The following is a 26,435-nucleotide window of genomic DNA, read 5'->3' on the forward strand; positions in this document are numbered from 1 at the left end:
ACAGCAATGTACTTTTGTGGTAGCCCCGAAATTTCTGCTTAGAATTCTACTCTTCCACTTTAGGTGAGTTGCAGGATATATCTCAAAGCCTTTCCCACCATATTATCACATTCTCCTTTTCTCGCTCGATAATTCTCAGGGAACTCACCATGGAGACTACAGGAAGGATGAAGGGAGCCACAATATAGAGATGATAAATTTTCTTAATTTTTCTCTTCTGTCAAGGCGTGTCTCTATGAAGCGCTTTCTTTGTATCGAAATGTTAAATAATTTTTTACTTACTGGGAAAGAAGAGCTATTCAATTTTAATCAAGTTATTTTATTCATAAATTTTTATTTCAAGCCAGTCAAGCCATATATACCATATGTGTATGTGTGTGTACGTATTTCTATTGTTATTGACATTTGCTACAGTCGATTTGGGAAAAAAGAATGGCAGTGAATGTGGAAACAGTAGAGAGACTATTTTAGATGTAGAATTAGACGAAGATGACATCCGCTCTAGGTTGAGCCATGTGGAAATGAATGAATGTCTCCTCAGTGGGGAAATTTTATTTAGAAAAGAAAAAAAAAGAGATATAAGCATAAGAAGAAAAACAATAACATAGATACGTAAAAGAGCACAAAAATTACATGCATAGATTTTGCAGTGTTTCACACCAACAGTAATCAGTGTCATTAATTTCAGTTTTCTGCATGTACAAACCGGCACATATAGTTATGCCTATTTTTAAATCGAACATTATCATGTTCGTTATAGATATTTACTTAATATCAAGATACATTAAAAACCGCGTTAGAAACTTAAAAGTAGTACGCGTCAGCAAAGTACTTTAGAACAAATTTGCACATGTGCATAGGAATTATGATACAACGCACGTAATATAAAGGGAAAAATAAATAAAATACAAAATAAGAAAACTACAATATAAAATGTTTAGTAACATGCATAACCTACATAATAACTCGCAATGCATACGCGATAACACAAAATATGAAAATTACGTAAAGTGCATAATATTACATAAAAGTAGATAATAATAACTAATAAAAACAATGATGCAAAATTCATAAAATTAGATAAAGCTTGCGTGAGCTTTTTCAATCCTAAGCTGCGCAACTTTTCAATCTTAAGCGTGTTCTCTGACCAAGAAATCCAGGGTTCAAGAGTTGGTAATTTGAGATGATGGTCCTGAGTAAAGAGACATTCAAATATATAGTGATTGGGGTTACTAAGTCACAGATGCCTGTGTCACTATACCCAAATCGGCTTAGGCAGGACAGGACTGGGTCGTGATCTGTAAGAAACCGAGTGAGAGTTGCTTTACAAGTTTGCAGTTGTGTCTTATGTTAATTAGCCAGTTATTATGATTCAAATCTTTACTATAACTTATATTTTACGTGTTCGAGGCGAGAATGCAAATTAGCTTTGCGTGTGTTTAAGCCCAGGGTTTTGATATTTTAGTTCAGGTTATAAGGTACTTCTCCCGCCTTCTTAGCATACCTTCATAGTATAATGGTTCTGCACGCTGGGCCGGTATCCAGAGGTCATTGGTTCGATTCCCGGCGAAGGCGTTGCTAATTTGTCATCTCTACGACTTCCTAAAATCCCATTGTCTCTACAGTGGCGGCCGAACTAAAAGGATATTGGATGAGAGTTCTCCACACCCAAGATTTGGAGATTGGGTCCCCTAAAAACCCCAGTCGCCCTTTAAAAGGGAGAGTATATAAGGTATTTCTCCCACCTTCTTGACGTGCCTTCGTGGTGTAGTGGTTCTGCACGCTGGGCCGGTATTCCAGAGGTCCGTGGTTCGATTTCCGGCGAAGGCGGTTGCTAATGTTTCATCTCTCCGGCTTTTTCAATTAACCTAATGTCTCTACAAGGTAGTTTCTGGAAACCGTGTCTTGCTGATACTATCTTTCCTCTAGCTCTGCTTAAAAGTGAGGTTTCAGCCTTAACATTCTCTTAGCAGATTTTTTAATTATGCACAGTTAAATATCTGAGATGTCTTATTATATGTATAGTATAGACGTAGACTACATTATCGACGTGCGAATTTAATTTTCTGTTTTGTTAATGTAAAATATCACAAGCAATTCGAAATTTTTCATAACTTCTGCCTTTATGTTAAATTTGAGAGTAAAATTAAAAAAAAAAAGTAATTTAAACTTTCCTCTGTATTTCATGAGTTCTTTAAGATATAGCTACAATTCGCTGTTCGTCTAGTAGAGTTGGCAGGACTTTAACTTCCAGTTACTATAGCAACCATACGATTTTTTGAGTGTTATGCAAAAAAGATCTAAGTTTGGGCGTTAACAAAACTATTATTTCATTCAGGAGGAAAAACCGTTCTGTATTGTTGAATACATTGTTTAAATGTTCTTTCCTTGTATGCTATAACGAGGTATTCTATTCAGAGATACTGTACGCATGGCTACGAATGAAAGAAAGAGCAACTAAGCGGCTACAGATACTACATTATTTGAGACTCTATAAAAAGTAATAAGGTCTGAAAGATCACTTCTGTAAATGCTTATAATTAGTAACTGAAAACGATATCGTCGTCAAAACTTGCAAAATAAATTTATAATTCTACAGATTTATTTGGATTTATTTGGTTCCCTAAGTAATTTTGTTAAAAACGTTAGATTAGTTCAGTTCCAAACATGTTCTTTAGCAAACTGATTTTTCCCCCTTATGCTTAGTTTAAGAGAATATTTAGATTTTCTGTGACAATAAAAGTATTATAATTTCTGTATGCATTTAAGCAGAAATAATATTTGTTTGCTCTTTTAATAGAAAAATTTTATACGTTTCATCCTTGGAAAGAATGTTTCTGTTCATTCGCTTATCCTGCTCGTCAAACTGAATTTTTTGGTTCTTTGCTTGGTTTTTATTTCAGAGATTGTCTTACACTTTTCAAAAAACGATTCTGTCGAAAAACCTTTATTCTAATCATAATGGGATACTCTCCTGTTTGAGTAATAGTTTGCAGGTTTCTATGTTTAAATTTTATTTACTTTGTTTTATGAAAATATATTTTGATATTTTTTTACATGAAAATGTTTATTTCATTGCATTTTGGAAAATGCTTATTTCATTTAATTTCATTTCTATATTTTACATCTCGCAAAATTTGTTGTCTTTCAGATAAGGCTTGTCAAATCTTCATTATTATTGCTCAAGTTGCTCTGGTAAGCTAAGGACATGGTAGCAAAAAATGATGCAAAACAAAGAATAATATTTAAGAACTCCTTTTTTTTGTTACATTTCAGGCTTTAGATATTTGACTTAATATCTGCTTTTATCTTTCCACTTATGCACTAAGAATTGCATACAAGATATGGCTATTCTGGTCTATAACTTAACAATTGCTTAATAACTTTTGCTGGACTGCGTGATTTCTAGAATAATCCATATTGTATGACTTTTACATAACAGTAATGACGCAGCTAATTTTGAACTTAAACCGAAACCTTTAAAAGTTTTTAAAATAAGTTTCCATATTGGATATCTGCATATGTAAACTGTATGTACTTTGCTTTTGATTCTGTTACCGCTAAGAACCTCCCACACTGCTTCTCTTCTTACCTCAAACAATATAAAAAATTAAAAATGTTTGAAATAGGCACGAATGAATTGTGGCTACAAATTCACTTAGAATAAAAGTTTATATTTAATCTGTTTCTGCTGCCAAGTTTGCTGTTTATTATAGATCAACATGTGAGAAAGGCAATGTTTCTACATCTATGCCATCAGCATTTACACATTTTACATCTAAGTTTGCAATATTTTATAGCTTTTAATTAGCATTTTGTTTCGTTTTTAGTATCTTTAAATGAACGTTTAACTTACAAACTATTTTTGCTTATTTTATTTTTCTTATTTTCCAACCACATAAAGGAAACTCATTTTAGTCAGCTTAAAATGTTCTTTTTAAATGACTCTGTATTTATATTTCATCTGTATCATATCTATATTTATATTTAATTCTCTGTTTATCTACATACAAAAATATTTAAAACAAATTTCTGCATGTCTAAATTATATGTATTTTACAAAACCTAAACGAAATTCACATTGTACAAGCCAAAGAACAAAGCAATGAAGCAAATTAACATTTATATGTTGACATGTTAGTAAAAATGTTCAGAAATTTGAAACTAGCTTCTTCTCATAAAACAAGGTATGTGCAAGTTATGTTCTATAAATTTTAATCTTGTGCTTTGCTTAGCTAATCGTTTAATTTTAAGACTTAATTTATAAGTTTGTAGAAAGAAGTGAGATATACAAAGTACATATATCCTCACACAAATAAGAACTTAATCAAGCTTTACTTTCATAAAAATAGGAACTGATTTGGGTGTGGTTAATTCCCATCTTCTTAAAAGTTTTATATTGGACGTAAATTCTAAAATTTAAGTATCTTTTTTCAAAAGAAGAGTCTTCAGATGTAATTTTCATTCAAGCAATACATTCCTCAGAGTAAATATCTCATTAGTTAAATTGAAGTAGTTTATAACTAACTGAGCATTCAACCAAAGACTGAACTGATGAAAATCATGTGTTTTACGAATTGAGATACTCAAAATAAGTCCGCTATCTTGCATACCTTGATGTTTTCTGATCGAAAAGAACATTCTTTTTAATCTTAAGCAAGCCATTTATGTTAGATATCATACCAGAAAGCTGGATCAAAGTAGAAACTTAGGGGTAGTTTCTAGCAGACGCCAAAGATAACTATAGAGTAGAAGCATAAGGCACACATAAAGTAGTATAAATAGAGAGCTAAAAAAAATTCTTTCAAGGGACGAAAAGATCCGCCTGTGGCAAGAGTGAGCAAACTGAACACTGGTAGTTTGATGTGGATGATCACACATAATATTAGGCTAAAGGTGGTAATAAATAAATAATTTGGCTTCTCCACTGTAAATACTTAAAGCCGCTCTTTAGTACTGTTATAGTAAAGTTAACACAGAAATCGTCTCTCCTTTCCAGATTGACAAATGAAATGAGACATTTGCCATTACTTTGTCGACAGAATTGAAATGAATCTCTGGATAAATTGTACAGCATTTCTAATTACCCGAAATTTAAGGAATGATGAAAATAAATGTTTCTTAACGTATTTCCAGAAAATAAAATAACAATTGTACTTTATACTGTAGTGCCAAACAGGAATGCAACTAAGGCGCAAGCGTTTATTTATCTACTAGTAGCTATTTCAATCTATTGAACTGGCTATATAAATATTAATAAAAATAAATTAGAAACATTCATCAATTTGATACAGTCCGTGTGAGTTCGAATACAAGGATGTCCTGTACTGAAGATTATGAGACTATGTAGGTATCCATTTTCATCCTCCTAAAAACTGCATGTACAAAAACTTAAATAGGGAGAATTAGTTGAAGAAATCATTCCGCTTAAAGAACGCCGGTCATTTTTCATACATGAAAAGAGTTTTTAATATCTTAGGAGGAGATTTGAAGTAAGACATCAACACGTGGCAAAGTCAAAAAATAGCAAAACGTAGTCGCCTCCGAAAGATGGTTTTTCTTCTGGTGAAATAAGTTCTTTTACCCAGGAATGAAACGAATACTTGCATTCACAGGAAGGTATGTAAAATGTCAGAGATAACTAAAGGATAGTGAGTGCAGTTAAAGTTCTAAGGGACGAAAAGTATCAAAACTGTATAAATCATTCTTCGAATGAAACTGTTGTAAAGTACTAGACAAAGTAGACAGAAAAATAATTATCTAATTGAAACAAAGTTTAACTAAGTTAAACCAAAATAAAATGCTCAGTATTATCCAGTTCTGGTAGATAGATACATAGAATTAATACTACAACTTAACGGATTCGAAATAACTTATAAAACCGAAACTCAAAATTACAGTAACAGAAACTTAGTATATGTCAACTTCAGTACTCGGATCCTGTCGAAAGGATAGTTAATGGGCCTAAAATTCATTAGTTCACTTTTTTTAAATTAGTAAAGTTTGAGCGTGCTTTCTGCTTACTGGAATGGTATTAGACGCTTGGATAAGTATTTGCTTTACTCTTAGCTAAACACAGGCAAGAACGTGTAGCAGAAAACTTAATCAGATACTCTATCCCTATAGGTAGACGGCTGTTGCATTTCTTTAAATAATACTTATATATTTGCGTGCACGTAGAGAGTGTTGTGTTGGAAACGAGAAGTAAAGGAGACAGACATTTAAATTTAGAGCTTCTTGATTAAATTTCACCCTTGAACTATTTCTTAACAAAGTCGATTGACTTTATAGATCAGCTTAGAAGTAATTATTTATATCAATCATATAACCTACAGGATTAACACATTAACTCTCCTGTCATATTTAAAAACAAGACTTACTGAATGAACATTTGAGTGAGATTTATTTTTAATAATAATGGTTTCCAATCTAAAACAACTGTACCATGAAAATCTTTTTCATAACCTCCTCTGATGTCCTGTTGCTTACGATGAATTTGAGAAAAATCACTAAACGCATATGTAATGTACAGCAGTCATTGATTATGTGTGTAAAATTTAAGTCTAAATGCTAATTTTATTTCCTAATAAATGTTGTTAAAAATGGTTACCGAAACGAACTTTCCGTGTATAAAGAAGAAAACATAGCAGAGCATGTTTTCTGGTGTAAGAAAGTAATAGTACATGCGTTACTAGAAAATCTCGCTTGCGTAAATTTCTGCACTTTTGAACATTTCCATTTTAAAAGTGCTTGCTTAAAATAGAAATTGATTTCTTTTTCCTCCATTTGACTTCTTCTTTTCCTCCTTTTCCTTATTCCGGTTGTTTTAGCAGGTTTCAGAGCATCTTAAGCAAAGGTTTAGCGAGATTCTTGGATGGAGGTTTAGAGAGTTTAGCGAAAACTTCTTTTTCTCGGCCTTTTTCCAAAAACAGCCAAAGCGTCCTCTAAGTGCCCGTTCATACATTCTAGATTTGAGGATTGAAAGTGTTGCGTTTAACTTAATGGATTTTCTTCTAAATAAATATTTATTGGGCCCATCTGAATATTTCGAGTGGAAGAATCTAAAATGTTACTTCCGAGTTATTATTAATGCATTTTTCATATTTATGCCACAGGTTTAGGCCCTGATTTGGTTACCAAAATTTTCTCTGTGCTTCAAAATATTTTTTTAGATATTATTTTTGAGAATGAATGATTCGAACGTTATCTCTGAATTATATTATTATCGGCATTGCATACTTACATTTTTTGTATTTTTATTTAATAACTTAAAATGTATTCTTGTGAATGTTTTATAAGTAATTAAAAGCATTATAGCTACGTATACGTGTGGTGTAATGGTTATGAATCCAAGTTAGCAACTGGAAGGTTTCGAACTCCATTTCTAGTGAAATGATATACGATTTTTCACATTTTTATTCTTCATTTTCTTTTTTCTTGAGCCAAATTTAGAAACCATTAATTACAAAACATCCATAGAAGTACACGATCCACGGCATTAAAAACATTTTTACTGATTGCAACTTTGGTATAAAAATTAACAATATTCTCAAGAAGTGCTATCGTCTTTCTTATGTAGCTCAGTTTCTCAATGAAGTATTTCTATTCTTATAGAGCTTTACTATAATGAAAAAAATTGAAAATCCAGTCGTGTTGCATGCAAGCATTGTTTGATTTGAAAATTAAATAAACAATTGTTTGCTGCATTGATTAGCAACAGATGGTGGGTTAGTGCGACCTCATTGTACCATGGCATCTGCCTAGCTAGAAGAATTGCGAATTTTGAAGATAAAAGAATCTTTAATATCCATACGTCACTGAACGTCCGATGTAACTTAGCAAACAGTTCAGTACAATAACTAGTTCATGCGTGTTCGTGAGAAAAGTTCAAAATATTTAACAGTGAGGATCAACTAACTACAGTTTGTAAAACTGAAAATAAGCAATACAGCCTGAATGATCATTTTAGTAGATGGTGGGTATCTGGTAAATATATGGGGATGAAGGAAATGGAAAGACCAAGTTATAAATTCTCTTAAAGCCAATATACTGCTCCTAACCCGCATCGAACTACCGGTACTCAGCGGTCTTAACTACTCCGTTAGTCGTGAGGACTCGCGTGAAGCAAGAGATGCCGGGTGTGTGACTTACAACTAATAAAACTATAAAAACAGGAAAAGATTTTTGTTTCTGAAAGAAGTTATTTGCTTAAGAGTATACTTATCTTTAAACTGGCTGTAAGATTAAGATCCTGTTTGGTTAACCTTTCCTAAAGAAAGTTTTTAGGGTTCTATTACTTTTACTAATATTTATTTTAATTTGCCAGCCTTTTCTGTCTTTTCTTTCCGCCCGTTTGCTCGCCAGTATGTAAATCAGCTAGCGTGATCGAGAATGTATTTTAAACTGAAGTAGCGTAAAGTTTAGCTACAGTGGGGTTTCACTGTTGAGAGGTAGCGTTGTTAATTCTTGATGAACTTTGAATCTCGGCTTCGTATTCTTGCCGCCGAAATTATTATCGTGCCTGTATAGATTTCTGAGTCAACCTGCTAGGTTAAATCGAATTATGTAGATTTATGTTAATCGTGGTGTAACGGTTAGCACACTCGGTGCGTATTCGAGAGGTCTAGGTTTGAGTCCCGGCGAGGGAATTGCTCATTTTTCACGTCTCCAACATCAAAATAATCTAATGAATCTATAACCTTTGTAATAATAAAATAACAAAGCAAGACATATAAGTTTAAGAATAAATTATACTTTGTTAATCTTATAGTCACAAACTCATTCCTCTCTTAACGGTTTCTTAATATTAGGAAGATAATTTACTCAAAATGCCAAAGATAACTTTAGAACTTAAGACATTCGGTGAAAGCAATCATATGCAAACAAACATTAAAGATAATACAGCACTCTCTACAAAATTTGTTTTAGGTCTTTAAAAGAGTTTGGCTGTATTTCTTGACTTTGAACATTTTTTCAAAAAAAAAAAAAAAAAAAAAATCTATTAACTGCAGCGCATTTTGTTATTTGTTTATGGCGTCGTAAGCATTTTCAATAAGAGATTCCTTTCAGACCAGAAATCACTACGCTTAAGGAAAATAAAGAAAATGTTTCTCTTGAAACTATTTGATTATTTTAGTCTTAAAACTGCGTTTAGTATGCTGAGAGATTTAATAACAAAAATGCTGTTTTTTATGTTTTCGTAAAATGTTTTAACCTGTAAGACAGTTTGAATAAAAGAAATTGATGACTTGTTATTCTTTATTTGTCTCCGCAAATTAATTTTTAATGAGAGGTGTTTGTAGAAATAATTGTTTAGAAAAGAAGGACAATATAAATCGCGAAGATTTACACAGCTTTTTTTCTAACGCACGAAGTTTGTGAACTTGAATTTTCATTCAGTTGCGCACTTCTAACTCCGGAATGATAAAAAAATATGCGTTAAGGTTTTAAAAACAAAGCTAGATAGAATAGGTCGAAAAGTTGAACACGAATTTCATTATAGAAAGTTTGACTATAATTTCTAAGGTACGGCGTCACATACGCATTTCAGAATCAGAGGTAAAATGTTACTGCAGAAGTAATGTTCTGCACTACGGAGACTGCTTTTGATCCTAAACAAAAAATAAATTTATTTATTTTGAGCAGCCGTGGTTGTTGCATTGGTTAAAAAATAGCAAAACAGACCAGGTCTTTCTTTCTAAATGAAAGAGCCATAAATAGAAACTACTTGAAAGGAATCGCCATATTTGTTTTACACGCCAGAAACCGTAAAGATTAACCTTATTTATTTCTTTCAAGAAAGAGAGAGGAACTTGGTTTATGAGTTCTACTGTTTAGTTTCTCGTGATCAAAGGAACTGCTGTCGTGGCTCACAACTAAGCACTATTATGCATCGTGATATATCAGCAGAAATGGAGTTTGTGATCAGTTATAAATTAAATGGAATTTAATAGCATAATAAAGAAAAGTCCTTGCGAAGTGTTAATTGCATGGATAAACGAGTACATAACTTAAATTATGTTGAAAGCTGATGTTTGGATAATGAAATTATAAGTTAATATCTGAATCCATCTTGCACTAAAAATAGGTGTCTTTTAGAATCTTGCCGTAAAGAGTTTAGCAAATCGAGGAAATTAAGCCGCAAAAATAAATTACTTTGCTTATTTATTCATGACTTTCAAAGCCCTACAATCATTTTTGACTGCAGGGATTGATTTTATGCGCACAAATGATTATACCTGCTGAAGGATCATAAGAAAATTTCTTCAGTGAAGTCGTAATTGTTAATTATGAACGAAGTTTAGAATAATGATGCGGAGCCAAGAAACAATTGCACGCTTATGTCTTGGTTAATTCTAAACGTGATCTTAATTAATTTAGATTTATGTGATGTTAATTAATTAATTTAGATTGCACTGAAAAGTCGAAATAGTTTGAAAGAAATTCATTTTTGTATAGTTCGAGTGTACTGAACGTTTTGTTTAAATACCTAACCTTTTCCAACAATTAAAGTTCAGCCCTATCCTTATATATGCATCCGATATGCGCATTATTACATTCAACTCTAAAATTATTTTGTGTGCCCAAGCTTGAAAATTACAAACTTTTACATAAATATTTTAATGATTACAACTTGTCGCTTATATAGAGTACATGAAGGTTATATATATATATATATATATATATTACAGTTACTTATACTTAACATGGACATAGATATTGCATGATGTACAACGTCTTCTGCTTATGCGAAGTTAATTTCTTTATTCCGGAATAAATTTAGGCGAAAGAAGTCCAGGATGTTTTCTTTGCAGATCAGATCGCATATCTAATTAACTTCGTTCAGCATTAACAATACATGTAAATGACATTATAAGGCATTTCTCCCGCCTTCTTGCCATGCCTTCGTGGTGTGATGGTCTGCACGTTGGGTGCGTATTTCAGAGGTCCCGGCGAAGGCGTTTGCTCATTTTTCATCTTTCATATTTCAAATTTATCTAATGTCTCTATACTATAACTGAATATGATTATTGGTTTTCTAGTAATTCTAGGTGAGAGAACAGTGTGGTAAAGTTCATTGATGTTGTATAAAATAGCGTTATCATACATTCTGTGATAATAGAACACATTCTGTATACTTCATGATATTTCAATTAATAATTTGCCCTGTCATTTCAATAGTTAGAAGTACACGGTTCTTACTTTAGACAGAACATTAACAATTTGCCGTAGAAGCAAGAACTATATCGATGAAGCTTATGGTAGCCCATGAAATTTTCCCAAATCTTTCCCCAACCCAATTCGATTTCACATGATATTTAAGAATATTTGAAACCAAGAGATATAAAAGCTGAAAACATTTAAGGAAGACATTTGAAGTGATACTTTTTGTCGGAAAACACATAATAACGTATACATTTACTAGTAGTTTGCAAAACAATGAATTACTATTATTGGAATATTTATTTAAAATACTCATGTTCAAAAAATCGCTTACAATGTTTCTATAGAAGCTGTTACGACTTTCTTTGCCATCTGGTGACGATCAGTATTTTCGTTCTTTTCACTGTTTGCAAACAAATTTCTAATGAATACAGAATTTTTGCGTTGGCTGTTTCTTAAAATAGTTTATAAGGTATTTTCTCCCTCCTCTCCGCATGCCTTCGTGGTGTAACTGAAAGCATAATCGACGCGTATTCGTGAGGTCCAGGGTTCGAGTCCCTGCGAGGAGACTGCACATTTTTCATCATTTCAGCATCAAAATTCCTAATGGCTCCTAATGAATGCCTACAACTGGCGCTCGATCTAAAGTGGTGGACGATAATTCGTCACAATCAAGATTTGGCGAATGGGCCCCCTAATCCCTAGTCGCTCTTTAAAAAGGGGAGTATATAAGGTATTTTCTCTCTCCGTTCCGAAGCGTACTCGACACGTATTCGAGAGGTCCAGGGTTCGAATCCCGACGAGGGCATTGCACAAGCTAATGTAATTGGTAAAGAGCTAGCATTGCATATTTTGTTTCAATAAAACTCTTGCTACAAAACCTTTTCACATGTTAAGAAAAAGCCTTTAACAAAAACACCTTAAGGAAGACATGCTTAAGAAAGGCAGAGAATACCTCGAAGATGAAGCACATTCTGGTAATTTATCCATTTCGATTAAAAATATTTCTCCTGATATGGTACCGCGATACTTCAGTTTTATTTGCATTTTGAAATTTGCATTTCCGTGGTTACCACTTTGAGTCTATTGGTGCAATATAACCAAATTCTATGAGTCCTGAAAGTAATTTTACAAAGTGACTTTAAAACTCGTTTATAGGATTGAAAAAAAAAACTTGATATATGCGTATTACAATCATTAAGGGATATTTTAAAGGGAATGTAATAAATATCAACTACTTAATTGAAATCTTTTGTTTTATTTCATTGTAACCACGGCAGTACGTTTTTCAGTGGGGCATGGCATATCAGATGTGAAAGGGATTTACGTTGCCCTACCGGTATAGTTGTTAGCGTAGCAGACTGCCTTGCCGAAGGGCCCAGGTTCGAATCCCGGAGAAGGCATGGATGTTTGCAAGTATATAGTGTCTGTGCGGCATGGGACCACTATAAATATGCGGCTATCCGAAAGTCCTCTGGAGAGGTTGGTGGTAGGAGACCCTCGGACCTGTCCGCCCGGAATGCTCTCCATCAAAACTGGGGGTGGAATTGAGCTAAATCGTACTATCACCTGTAATGTGCTCAACGCTGTTGCCAACGTCAGGCGTAAACTTGCGTTCCTTGCCACGAGGAATTTCGTGGGCTTGGACTGACTAAAAGGTCAGATAAGTGAGCTTTAGCAACGAAAACAAAAGTCTGTACAATTCATTTGATTGAAGCACACATTAAAAATTCTGTGGTATCTTTAATACGCCACAAAGTTTTATCATAATTATGCATCATACAGCTCTTATGTACACTAATTCAAATTTCCAACAAATAGATTTTATACATTGTTTTCATTTAAAATAGCTTGAAAGTGCTAATGTATTTGTGTCACAATATATTTTAAGTATCGCATTCATTTTGGTACAAATTTTGAATATTCCATTTCTATGAGAAAGAATTTCATGCCTTACATTCTCTTGTAAGGTAAGATTCGTAGATTTGTAAGCTAAGATTCCTCTCCTTTCAACTGAGCCTTTTAATTAATGTTTCATCTTGATATTTCATTCTAATCAAATCCATTTCAATTATGATTTGATCTTACAGCATACTTCTAAGTTGCATTATCTATACGTTTTCTGGTTGAAAGTTAATAATTCACTTATAATAAATCATATATTATCTAAGCACAAACACATTATTCTTAAATAAAAATGAACATTTCTAGCAGTTCTCGAGCTTTCAAAAAAGTGTTAACCTTATAAAATAGATTTAATATTATAAAAATAAAAATGGCTTTCAAATATGAAAACTGATCAGGGATTTACAAACATAAGTGTTTTAATATAAAGTTCAAATAAAGGGTACCTATTCTTTAGATATTTATATTCAGAAACATCTGCTGCTTATTCTTGTTATCTGCACTTTATAAAGCAAACAGGAAAAGAAGAGAAAAAAAGGTAACATAAGTCACAGCAAGTTGTTCTTGACTTAACTCTTTATTCTTATTAATCTTTTATATCATGTCAAACCTTGTACTCAAGTAATATTTGAAGGGAAAAATAAGTAAGTGGCTGAATAGGCAAAAGAAAAAAAGGAACAATGTATGTAGAAAATTTATTCCTTTATTTCTACTGAATTTCGTTGGCGCTTTTTGTTTTTCAGATAATTAACACCTCATGAGCATACAGTGTTATTCATAATGTTTAAAGCGATTTATTAGAAATGAGTCTATGCCCAGGTTTAAATTTTATAAGAGGAATAATAAATAATGCTTAAATGAGAACACTTTACGTAACTTTCAGATACACTGTAAAACCCTCTGAATTCCAGTACGTCTAATTAAACATGGTGTGTTGCTGAGTGTAAGATATTTAGGTTCAAATTTAAAAAAAGTAAATATCTAGAGTTTCTCTCAAAAAGTTCAGCTTAAAATAATTTTATAGAACTTTGCTGAAAGAAGTATTTTTTCTATGAAAATGTTTAATCTGAAGTAAATAACCAATGTTTAGGTGTCTTATATTATTGAGTAGAACATGATAGTTTTAAGGAAAGTTTATTTTCAGTTTTAATTTTTTTAAATAAAGAATTCGTTATGAAAACGTTTAATTTAAGCTAGTTCATTAGCTAAGTTAACTATCATTTAGATGTCACTGAAGCAATTTCATAGCATTCAAGTAAAAGGTCAATTTTCCGAAAAGCGAAACTGCAGAAACTTACTAAATAGATTATTTTGTTCATTTTATTTCCAAATTTGGTTTTATATTATTCGTAAAGTGGTCATTAACAGTAGCTTATATAAAAGCTATAAATTTTGGTTTTTGTTTCGCATAGTTTATTTGAGGAATATACGTTTCAAATGCGCCTATGTTATGTCCTATCTTATATACAGAATTGATAGTGGTTGTATGAAATGGAGAAAGAATGCATCTTCTTTGAAAGAGATTGGGCTGAAACCATTTACCGTAAAATTCAGGCTTGAAGAAAATAAAGTATCGTATATATTATCTTTCTTAGCCTTTAAATGTATTTCTTTGTTTCACGCTCAGAAATATTGTGAACTTAAAAAAAAAGTACTTCTTGTTCCAGCTTTGGTCATAAATAGGGAGGCTTAAAAATTTTACTTTATTCATGCTTGATTTTCTGTTGCAGTTATAAATAAGTAGAGCTGCAGTGAAGTTCATATAAATTTAGCATAATTTGTAAACGTTTTCCATTTAAGCGACACACAAACACGACGAAGAAGCATTAAAGTTAGGTATTTCAAAAGAAATTAGTTCTTTATATTATTATTTGTATTTGCATGTCAAATGTGTATAATATATTAATTAAATTTGAATGTTTCTTCTGATAAAAGTAAACGGTTTCTCACTTAAGAATCAGTTTTTATTTTATTGCCTACAACTTTAAATAAACTTTCAAATATACACATTTCTTAAAAAACAAGATCCTCGCGCTCTGTGCTTTGTCAGAGAAATTGCGTCAGATTTAGCATAATTTGGTCTTAGAAGATGATTCTGCGTTTTGTTCTTAAAAATAAAATTATGTTGAAATTAAAGCCTGTAGTTGGGCAAAGTTAAACTTACAGATATATCATTTAAGAATCTTCAGTAATAGTATACAAAGAAGTTGCATTCAACTACACTTTACGTTATTTCAGTTAACCTGCTATCTGCATCTAAACCTAAAGTTTTGAATATAAAAATAATAAAAAATAAGAGAAGGAAATGAAAATCTAAAAGGTTTCAGATTTTAAATTACGTCCAAAGGAGCGTTTTTTAAAAATTTCGTGTATTACCGTTATTTATTAAATATCATATTCTTCGCACTTAAACCATGAAATTCAGTTCAAGAGCAATATCGCAAAATAATTTTAAATTGAGCATATCTTTAGAATTTCGGATGCAGAGTCTCATGGGCTGGAGATAAAAATGTTTTTCCGTACAGCGTTGCCATTGCTCTGAGTTTGTTAATCAAAAATTCGTTAAAGTCTTACAAAATATGAAATCGATAATAAAACAAATTCCAAATTTCAAACTTGGGATTCCAGGTACCCATATTCGCAGTAGGATTACGACATTCAAAATTTGATTGTTCTAGGTACCGTTGTTTTACCACAATGCGAGAAACATACATACATTTATGCATATTCTTCATTATTTAATTTCTTCAAATATAATACAGGGCTATAATGTTTGGTGACGATAGTTTGAAAAGTGAAACGGACATTCAAAGTGATTCGGCGCAAAATCACAAAACGAAAACAATAGTCCCTGGTTTTGGGCTAAAAATAAAAGTTAGGATCTTATATATATAATACACATATTTTTTTTATTATTTTCTAAATCTGCAATGAATTTTTATTGAATGTATGGACAATTCGTAAATTTTACAAGTTTGTTAATTTTCAGATTCAATCAACAGATAATTACGACAGAAGATTTGCATTAACTGTATAAACAAAATATAGTTTTTGATGCTTTCCTGCGTCAAGATAATGATAATTCAGTAGACTTAACTAAAAAACTTATTTGAAACAATGAGAAGCAACATTTCGTAATCTTTATTTAATAATAATTTAATCATTAAAAATACATCTTTTCATTCTTACGTCAATAACAATATGTAAAGAATTAAAACATAAATTACATAACTTCAGCCGTATTTATACATAGAAATAAATAAAATAGAACATGCTTTTTTTTAATCATTGAATCACTCACGCACGTTATTTAAGAGAAAGCAACAAATTAAATGTTCAGCAGAAGGGAGAAGTTAGTAATTCTCAACTCCAAATATGAAGATGAACCAATCAAAACAATTTCTGCTTCAAAATAAAATACCTTTCGTCATTATTATCTTACAAAAATGAAGGAAAGGTTGAAGGATTCAGTTTTATAGTATTATAATAAGTAATATTATGTCATACGAATAAAAAATGCTATAAAATCCCAGTGGTATTTCAGTTTATGTCTTTTGGACAGATTGCAAAATTATTGTCTGATAGTGAATGTCAAGTGTAAAAAAAAATTGCACGTGATGTTTAAAACCACAACAAAATATAACTATTCTCCTTCAGCAGTACTTTTTATACTTTTTAAATTAATTAACTTTACGTAAGTGGATTTTAAAACCACCTTGCATATAGATGAAACATTAAAAGAGACACTTGAATTAACTGGGGCGAAAGGTTCAAGGCGCCATTATGTGATCATCTTCCAAGCTCATGTCAAATATTTGCCTTCCAAAAACACAACTGCATTATTAGTAACACGATCAGAAATCTTACCATCGCTTAAACTGTTAGATTAACACATTCTTTGTATACTGCATGCATTAAATGCTCTATCGAGCTGATTGCATGCGTGTTTTTGTAGTTTTCTCTCGTGTAAAAAATAACGAAAATCCATTACCTCTTAGAATATCCTCTACGGTGGGTATACCTTTCTTCGGACAGTAACCTTAGCGAATTATTCTCCATCGAGTTCAGTAAATAAGCTTAAAATATAGAGGTAGCTGGAGTATTGGAGGATATGAGATACATTTGAAAACGTTAAGGAGGGAGGAAGGACTTCGAAGTCAAATTTACTTAACAGTTTTGACTCTAATTAGTCTTGTTTTATGTATTCGTTATTTAATTATAAATGAATGATTTTATGAAATAAACCGATTTATATATAATTACTTAAAACTAGATTCATGACATCTATCGCCAGCAAAATTCAAGCAGCAAACCGAATGCACAAATGCGAAATGGTAAACGCATAAAGGCTAAAATTTGATACGACATAAAAGTTTTCAGGTTCAGGTAATATTGAGAAGAAAAACTCTTTCTGTCTTTACGAATATTTAATCCGTAATATAAGCTCGTGTGTCAAAAGGATGCACTCAATTGACAAGGTTATTGTTATATATCCATTAAATATGACATGTAAAATTTCTAGCAGATATTTGTAGGAGGAATTTTATACCGTCTTGGTGAAAGCTTAGTAAGACGAAGAATACTGAGTTAAAAATCGCCATTAAAACGTAATTTATACACATTCTTCTGACAAATTATTTGTAACTACTATCTATTTTACTGTAATGAATATCATCTATCCCCCGAACGTATTTCATGGAATAGTTTTCATGCAATTTATCACAGGCACGAATGCATAGTCATAATTTCGACGAATCATAATTGATCGGGTTTAATTTAATCGCAAAAATGAATTAGTAAATGCCACAACATGAACTTATGTACTCTTCTCGATGTCACCGAGAAAGGCAAAAATGTCATTCTTTAATTTAAATTCTATCAATCCTTCAACGCTTGTTCAAACTAGAATGTTTTTTATCTTTGTAGAAACGAACATTTAAATTAAGAATACGAAAAACAGAACGAAACTTAGCTTAAAATGTATCTATGTATAATTTAACTTTAAATTTTTAGTTATAATCTTACTTTACTTTTCTAATTGATTTCCCTTCGACAGAAAATTTTGCAGTCAAATGACGGATAAATCAAGAAATACTGTGAGGCCTGGCAACTGTATTTTAGTGCACGTTTGATAGAATGGATCAGGTGAACGAATCATCACAATTTAATAGCAGACAGATTATTAGGCCAAGGAGATGTGGCATTCAGTCTCTGGTCAAGCATTTATTTTGGATTTTCGTGAACTGCATAGAAAAGAGTAATTCGAAAATCTCGCCCATTTACTTTTCTTTCATCACTTCTACAGTCCCACAATTTACCGTAGACTCATATGAGTAGGCCCCGAAAAACCTTAAGCAGTATTTGTAAACTTAGGAGAGTAAAAGTGATGCAAGAAGAATATAAGTGGTATCTGTAAAAGGTTCACTATCGTTAAAAGAAGGCGATCAGATATCATCCCAAGCGAATGCTGGAACCTCTCAAGCGGTTGAAGAAGTTTGCATTTTATGGGGGTTTGGTAATCGTCAGCCAACAGAAATATCATTATTTATTACAAAGGCAATGAATAGTGCCCCTTATTTAAGTCAAAGAATCTGGGACACCGTTACTGAAACGTTGATGTCTGACGCCATGTGGTGTTATCAAATGAATATTATTTTTACCTACAATGAAACCGAGAAATATGTTCTTATGTGAGGGAGACAGCTTGGAACTAAGGTTTCATCGTTTCAGCAAGGTACTGCCCTAGTCCATGCTGGCTCTGTCATAGTGTTGGTTGATTTCGTTTCGATTGGACTGTATTATGATGAGGAAGGAAATGAATTTTGAGTGTCATTTGATCTGAGCGCCTTGCATAGACGTCACTGCAGACTATTTTCACATCTTTATGAATGTAACGTACCCAGTTATCGCTAGGTTTTATGCATAGGCGACATAGTAGAATTGTTTCAATAAGCATCATTCTGGTGCTCCGTGCTTGCTGGATTTAAGCACTTTTAAACTTTTATGACATACTAAGCAGACCTCACAAAATACCTAAAGTAAAGACATCCAGAAAACAGAGATGAATTTTGGAGAACCAAAAAGGTACATGCTTGATGCAGTTTAACAATACATTCAGCATCCTTGTGGAGTAGCCACCGTTTTCCGAACATGGCTGAGTTATACCTTAAGTGTACTTAAGATTACAACGCTTAGATATATTTGGGATAGCATGTGATTAATGGTGTTACAGAAACTAAAACATATTATACGTATGGTGGTTTGAAAACAAGCGCCTTTAAAAATTTTGAAGAATTATCATGCCTCAAAATTTTAAAGTCAATTATTTTTTCGTTGCAAAGTTTAAGTAAGGTATGTTTTAAGCGATGAATGTTCTAGAACACTTTAAACCTTTGCTAAGTGCTGTATATTATCTTCAAAAACAGTAGTTACAGTAAATATTTCTACTCGAGCTACTAAATTTTAGTTTTAAAAATATCTTTGTTGATATTTTAAATTTTTCTTGCTTAACAACATAAGGGTTCAACATTCCCTGTTTTTAAAATCGGAAGCGAAGGGAGGTTTGTTTAATTTCTCTATGTATAAATTCAGATTTTATTCTCAGATTGGAGAAATACATGTAATGTTATTCAAAACGTAAAGCTTGTATGCTCCATATTTTCTCAACTGCTTTCGAAATTTTCATCAAGCAACATAAATCTTACTTGGATTTTTTAAGGACTGTACTGTTCTGGAAATCTCTCGTATCTCTTATTAGTCGAAAGTAGAGAAAATTGAATACGTTGTTAAAGCTAAGAAATTAATTAAAACCCTTTAACAAGATCAAACAAAACAAAAGTTACGCTACAAGCTAAATCTTATGGATTTCAATGCTGTCACACAAAGGAATACTTAACATAAGAAATGAGAACTGATTAATTTGGGGTTGAATTTCTGAGCCAGTGACGTTTAATTTTCTCAGTGGTAAAGAGGAATTTAATCAGGCTGCAACGATCTTGAATGTTGGTGCTGATATCATTTTTCATCTGTCAAAGAAACTCCGTGAAATGCGATATTTAAAAGGTTTGGAAAAAAGGATGGAAAAGTGATACGAAAATATTCTGCTACGGAAAACATCGCATAGTGACTGGAATATAAAACGATGTTTTTTTTCTTTTGACAATATGCCCTTCTGTATACAACATTTATCTGATATGCACAGAAAATAATTTATCGCTTAATGTTTAACTTAAAAGAAAATGGTTTTAAATAATTTTACTTTAAATGCATTTAATTTTTCTAAATAACATACTTATTTAGAAAATTAACAATTTTTTATCAAATTCTTTCAGTATATCAATTAGTTATTTCGGGAAGGGGGTGCTTTAAAGTCTAATCACTTTTGTTCTTATAAAAGCACTTTCGAAAAATGAGAATTTATAATGATGTGAAATCATCTTATATTATTTTACCTTATTTTCAAATGCCAGGTGATTGACAAATATGTTTGTTTTCCAGTTTCTCAATATTTTTCTACATTTATATTTAAAACAACTGAGTGCAGAGCAAAAGCTGATTATAGCAATGTTTGTTGTTTGTTCAGATTTACAAGACAACAACCAGGAAAGTTTTTCAGTCTATAAGAAACAAATGAGAACTAAGACAGTCATGGCGAAATGTGGCAACAACCAGTTTGTGAATTTGGAATAGGAAACATGGTGTATAGAAAACTTTCTCGAAGCTTGATTCTTGATAAAGACCGAATAGTTCTTAAAAATCTGTATTTGTTTTAAATTTAAGAGAATGAATGTCAAAATATTTTTAGTTTTCGAAAACAACGGTTCTCCCTATGTTAAGTAATCTGTTTTGTCATACCCGTCCGTGCCGTTATTTTCTTCGCGGCGTTTTTGCAGCGATGGTTTCGGCTGTAACCGTCCATGCCACAATGGACAAGGCCCAGCTGAAAATGAATAAATCGTGCAAAGATTCAACAGGTGAAAGCAATCACAGATTCATTTTCAATCACATGCACAGATTTGGCGTTATGTGATAGCTTCCTCGGAAGCATCCTGAACTGGACTAAATTTACGCTCCTAATTACGTGTGCTATATACTGCAAATTTAATTGCTTTAATAAATGACAAGTGTGCAGATTTCTTTAATTTAATTAACATTTATAAAATAAATATTTAAGCGACTTTATTATCGCTCTTGCTTCTAACTCACATTTCTTACCAGAATGCAAATGGTGTAACGCATTTGTATTCAAATGAAGTAGATGTAAGTTTGTATTTAAGGGAAGATTTGGAAGGTAAAATCAGAGCGTGTTCTGTCTGTGTGAAGCCCACGTTGCTATCTTCGAATTTCTAGGGATTATATTTCTGTGGTGTCGAGGTTTCTTGACATTAGGCTTCTTTACGCCGACTTTACGAGTCACAGCCAGCTTGTGCGATATTTAAACTGTGAAGCCGTTAGGTTACCTTAACTTCATTCAGTTTTAAGTTATTCTTTACCTTTTGAGTTAAGCCAAATTGTTGGTTTTTGTAAGCACGAGTTGGTGCCATATGTGAAATTTATTTGAGTTAATAAAAGGTTCTTTACACCCTTCCTCTGACACTCTTCCTCATGTAGGTACTTAGGAATTATTCTCTAAACAGTCTTCTAATGTCGAGCTTAGTTTATAACAGAAAGCAGACGAGACGTTATAACAGTATTTGAAGCAATGCTTTATATTTACGTTTTCCTTCTTGCTTATAATAATCTGGTAAAATTTGAATCATTAATTGTATAAATACACACATTTTACTGACTGTCATGCAACTGATGTATGCCTGTATGCTTTAAGCTAGAAATTTTGAAGTTACTATGTTGTCTATCTAACTATTGAAGTTATTATATGTCTCTGTATCGTCAGATATTTTCAATGATAAATGTTGTTATTTTATGCCAACTCTCATATAACATACATGTAAATTTATTATACTAATTATGAGGCATTGATATGGTCATTAAATGCTCACAATCCCTCGAACGAAAGTTAAGAATTATTAGCAACTTGGAAAATTCCAAATACAATAATTGGTATTATTCTAATTATTATTTCTGTAAACATCTATATGAAAATGTGTTTGAAACCGTGAAATTTGTTCAGAAATAGGATAAAAGCTCCATTTTCTAAATTATTGCTTATTTGTATTGAACGGTAAAGGATATTCAGTGAAATTTTGAGATATAAATAAGTACTTGGTAAGTGCAGAAAGTTTCCTTGCCAAAATTTCAAGTATAAACGGATTTAATTTTAAACGACGGACAGTGAAAAGGAAAAATGTTTTGTGTTAAAATAAACTTCTACATGTAGGTTTGGATATTACGCCAGGACTGACTTTAAGAGGAGGGAATTAACATTGGTTATTTAATACAGATCAGATTTTAAACTGTGTCATCTGTATATTTGTTGAGATAGTTTCATTTCAAGTAAAGTATTTTTTACTAAGAATTATATTTAAATAACAGTAAAAATTAAAGCGTGCCACATATTTTGGCAGATATTTAATAATACTCCAGCATCTGTTGTCTGGTTCAAAGAGTAAAATTGTAACACCATAGTTGATAAAAATTTAAAATACATCTTTAATTATCTCTTTTCCTTTTAAAAGCTTTTTAGTTAATTATGGCACAAATCACATAAGGTTTATCTGACGAACTTGCGAATACCATAGTGGAGGTAGTTTTACAGGAAATGGCTCCTATGTGCTTCATTTCAACATGAGTAGGTCTGTAATGGAAAGTGCTGGATATTAAAGGTAGCCAAAAACTTTAGATCAGTGTAAATTTTATAATAAAACTTTACCGATTTTCAGGACGATTGACTTAGGTCCTTCTTTTGCAGGGCCGAAAGAAAAATATCTTCTTCAGAAGTAAAATATTTTCCATTTCTGATGAAGGGAGGACTATGTCAGTCGCCCTTGAGATCTGAAGGATTTTACATAAATCTGTGGCCATCTGAACTTGCTCTTTCTTCTACAATTTTACATTTCATAATAACATGCATTTCTACCATATGAAAACTATATCAAATCCCAGAAATTGAAACAACCATTAAAAATATTGTAGGCCAATAAATATATGCCCTATTATTTCTTTGTACGTTTGCTGTATTTAAATTTATCCTTTCAGTCTACAATTACATTAAACGCTGTTTTAACTTCCGTTTAGTGTGAAATACTGATCTATGTTTAAATGTCTAGTTCTAAAGACTGGATTATCCAATGATTCAAGAGTTAGGATCCAATATTACTGTAACTGAATATTTAAATTTTAGGCGGGTAGAATACAAATCATTGCAAATTTCTTTTGAATTTTTTTCATGTATGGTCGTTTAAATTTGCATTTAACCTGGATTTAAATTTTACCTGTCACAAGTTACTCGAGGATTCAATGTAGCTAAATGTAGCTACTTCTGAGAGAGTCAGAGAGAAAGAAAGAATTCGTAAAGGGAACAGAATGAAGTATGTTTTGAATAAATATAAGGTACTTCTCCCACCTTCCTAGCGTGCATTCGTGGTGTAGTGGTTCTGCACACTGGGCCGGTATTCCAGAGGTCCTTGGTTCGATTCCCGGCGAAGGCGGTTGCTAATTTTTCATCTTGCCTGCTTCCAAAAAATAATTAATGTCGCTACATACAGAAATATACTACACCATCAAATAAATTCCATAGATGTTATTTAAAGAAAATGAAATGTTTAGTTCGAGTTTTAAGACTGAAAATTTTTGAAAATAGCGAATTTAATGTTTGGAATTGCTTCGTGATAATTCCTGAAAAGAAAATCAATTCTTTGTTATTTTCTAAATATTATGAAAAAAAGATCTAAAATCTTGGCTGCTTATATATATAGATATAAATACATATATATAACGTTGTCTGCATTTTCTAGTTTTTTTCGCTATAATATTTTAAATACTTTCTTTTTAAATAAGACGGAATTGTTTTGTTGAAGGAAAGTAGATAAGAGCTATCATGTTTAAACTGCATCCAAAATTAAATGAAGAATAATTAGATTTTAGAACCTGAGGGACCCTTACTTCTTCTTATACTAAATCCAGGCTGTCCAGAGGGTTTTCAGATAAAGAGATTTAAAAAATGACTGTTTTCTCCAAAGGCGCTATAATCACTAACGGTTAGGTCTTGCCTATGATTTGGACTACGACACAACGACATGCATAGTCCATCTTTGCTTGTAGGTATAACGTCGAATGTGGCGTTGCCTTTAGATACTCATTCGTGCGCTCACTAATTACAATCATTTGGGGAGAAAATGCTTTTTTTTGAATTACGTAGCAAAATGTAGTGACAAAAACTGAAATAAAAAGACACCCTTTTCCGTCAGTGCATTTGCTTTGAGAACTAATCACTAAGTTGCAAGTAAACAATATAAAGCTTCACTTTCGGAAAGATTTCTCCCTGTTTTACGGAAAGACAATTTAATCAGTTTCTGTATGTAAGCACCGTGTTAGATGTATTTACCATACGAGGAAACAAATAAAATACGCTCACTGAATGAAAAAGTAAGTGAAGAAAATTTACTATATGAAGAAATAAGTGATACATACTGCGCTAGAATAACTCTCTAGAATGACCTTTCGATTTCAATGCAATCTTCTTCTGCAACGTTCCTTGAAAATCAAGCTCAATTTTAGCGGAAGCAGGAACCTGCAAAACAAAATAAAAAAATAATTACAATTAGCCAATAAATAAAGAGCTGACAGAACTTACTCGTAGGGGACCACTGCATTTTTATCCCGGCATTAAAAAATAAATCGTAAGCGGAAAAAAATCTAAACTTGTGTCATAGATTTCTCTGCGGTGGAAAGCTAAAGAGCAATCGAAATTCGCTTGATTCGTAACTCCAAAGAGCCGGTAAGCTGAGTCGGTAATTCAGTGATCCAGAGACAACTTTTCTCTTTATTAGTTTTAGAGCAATGAGATTTATGCTCCTAAGATCAAGATTTCAATCTTATTTCGAAGTACTAAAGAAAGGTTATAACTTTTAAATGATTACAGATATCTTGAGGTGAAAAAAGGTGAAAGAAAATATTTTTAAGGTAACAGAGGATATTTCATCATAAAATGCTCTAAGATATGAGAAAATATACCCTTTTATGTTTTATAGAACAGAACTATGATTATAACTTGATATTACATAATGATTAAGTGCTTAGTCAGAAAGGTTAATACGAAGATCAGCTAATTTTTTTTCCTTTTAAATACCCGTACTTATCCTTTTCTCTGATTAATTGCGTTAGTTTGTAACTAAACAAAATTTAATTTTTCATTACTTCAATATTTCAATCCAATCGTCCAATCGCTGCTTAGTCTAATGAAATGGGGGGATAAACAAGGGGTCATTGTAAAAAGAGAAAGTGCAGGAAAGTGAACTTAAGTAGATTATAAACAAAGCAATAAAGAAAACCACTTATGTTGCAAGTATAAAATAGTTTACCTTATTTTAGACAGTAGCAAGAGCGCTTATAATTTCGACTATCTGAAACCGCTGAATATTTTTTATACTTTCTCACATAAGACATTATTCATAAAGCAAATGTTTGATAAAAAAAGATTTATTTTTGGAATTTACAGGTTTAGCGAAACAAAAGTTTTAAGATAACGGTAAATGCAGGAGACTTTCATGAAATTAAATTTAATACATAAATAAATTTAATACAATTGAAGTGAAAAATGGAGTCAAAATAACCCTGCATAAAAATACACTTGTACCATACTTTACGTAAGGAAAGTTTTCACTGTTTAGATGTGTGAGATTTTCATTAAATTATAGAAGCAGATATATGGGAGTAATGATTGTAACGCTAGTAATGATTCCCAAGCTGCAGAGGTTAGGTCAGTTCACACTTTGAAGGCATTACCCGAAAAATGTATTGAACAGACTACAGCATCTACCACAGAGCTCGCTACAGCTATTAAGTTGCAGCAGGAGAACATAGCTTAGCTTACTAAGATGATGGAATCATTAGAAATTCAGGTGAAATCCCTGTTGTCACAGAATCCTGAAATGAGATCGTTACACCCTCGTTGTTATCGTTGTAATAGATTTGGACATGCTAGCAGAGCCTGCTATGCTAATATTATACCTAACCAACGGATAAGAGCAGGTCAGCAGAGACAGAGAGTTAATCAAACGGCTCGACGCAGTTCTCACACCACAACACCAGCTGTCTCAAACACTCAGGTTAACTCAAACGCGACTACTAGTACTTTTAATCCCCAAGCTACTAACTTTAATTTAAACTAGCTAAGGGTGGGGAGAAATTAGATTCCAGTTCGTCCCTTGAAGCCCTTTTGGAGGTACCATCTGTTTTTGTAGTTTCCA

At 32.1% G+C, this 26,435-nt stretch overlaps 1 protein-coding gene across 1 annotated transcript in view; it reads right to left on the bottom strand.

The window, feature by feature from the left end:
- Positions 1 to 26,435, bottom strand: part of mAChR-A (muscarinic Acetylcholine Receptor, A-type) — a 443,302-nt gene that overhangs the window by 201,996 nt on the left and 214,871 nt on the right. The window contains exon 4 of the mRNA XM_085809061.1: positions 24,658 to 24,757. The gene's annotated coding sequence lies outside the window, so the exon portion shown is untranslated. The remainder of the gene's footprint in view (positions 1 to 24,657; positions 24,758 to 26,435) is intronic.

Source organism: Stegodyphus dumicola, chromosome X2, assembly GCF_044657685.1.
Source record: "Stegodyphus dumicola isolate Sdum_Otavi_A_Nest chromosome X2, ASM4465768v1".
In the NCBI taxonomy this organism is placed as follows: Eukaryota; Metazoa; Arthropoda; class Arachnida; order Araneae; family Eresidae; genus Stegodyphus; species Stegodyphus dumicola.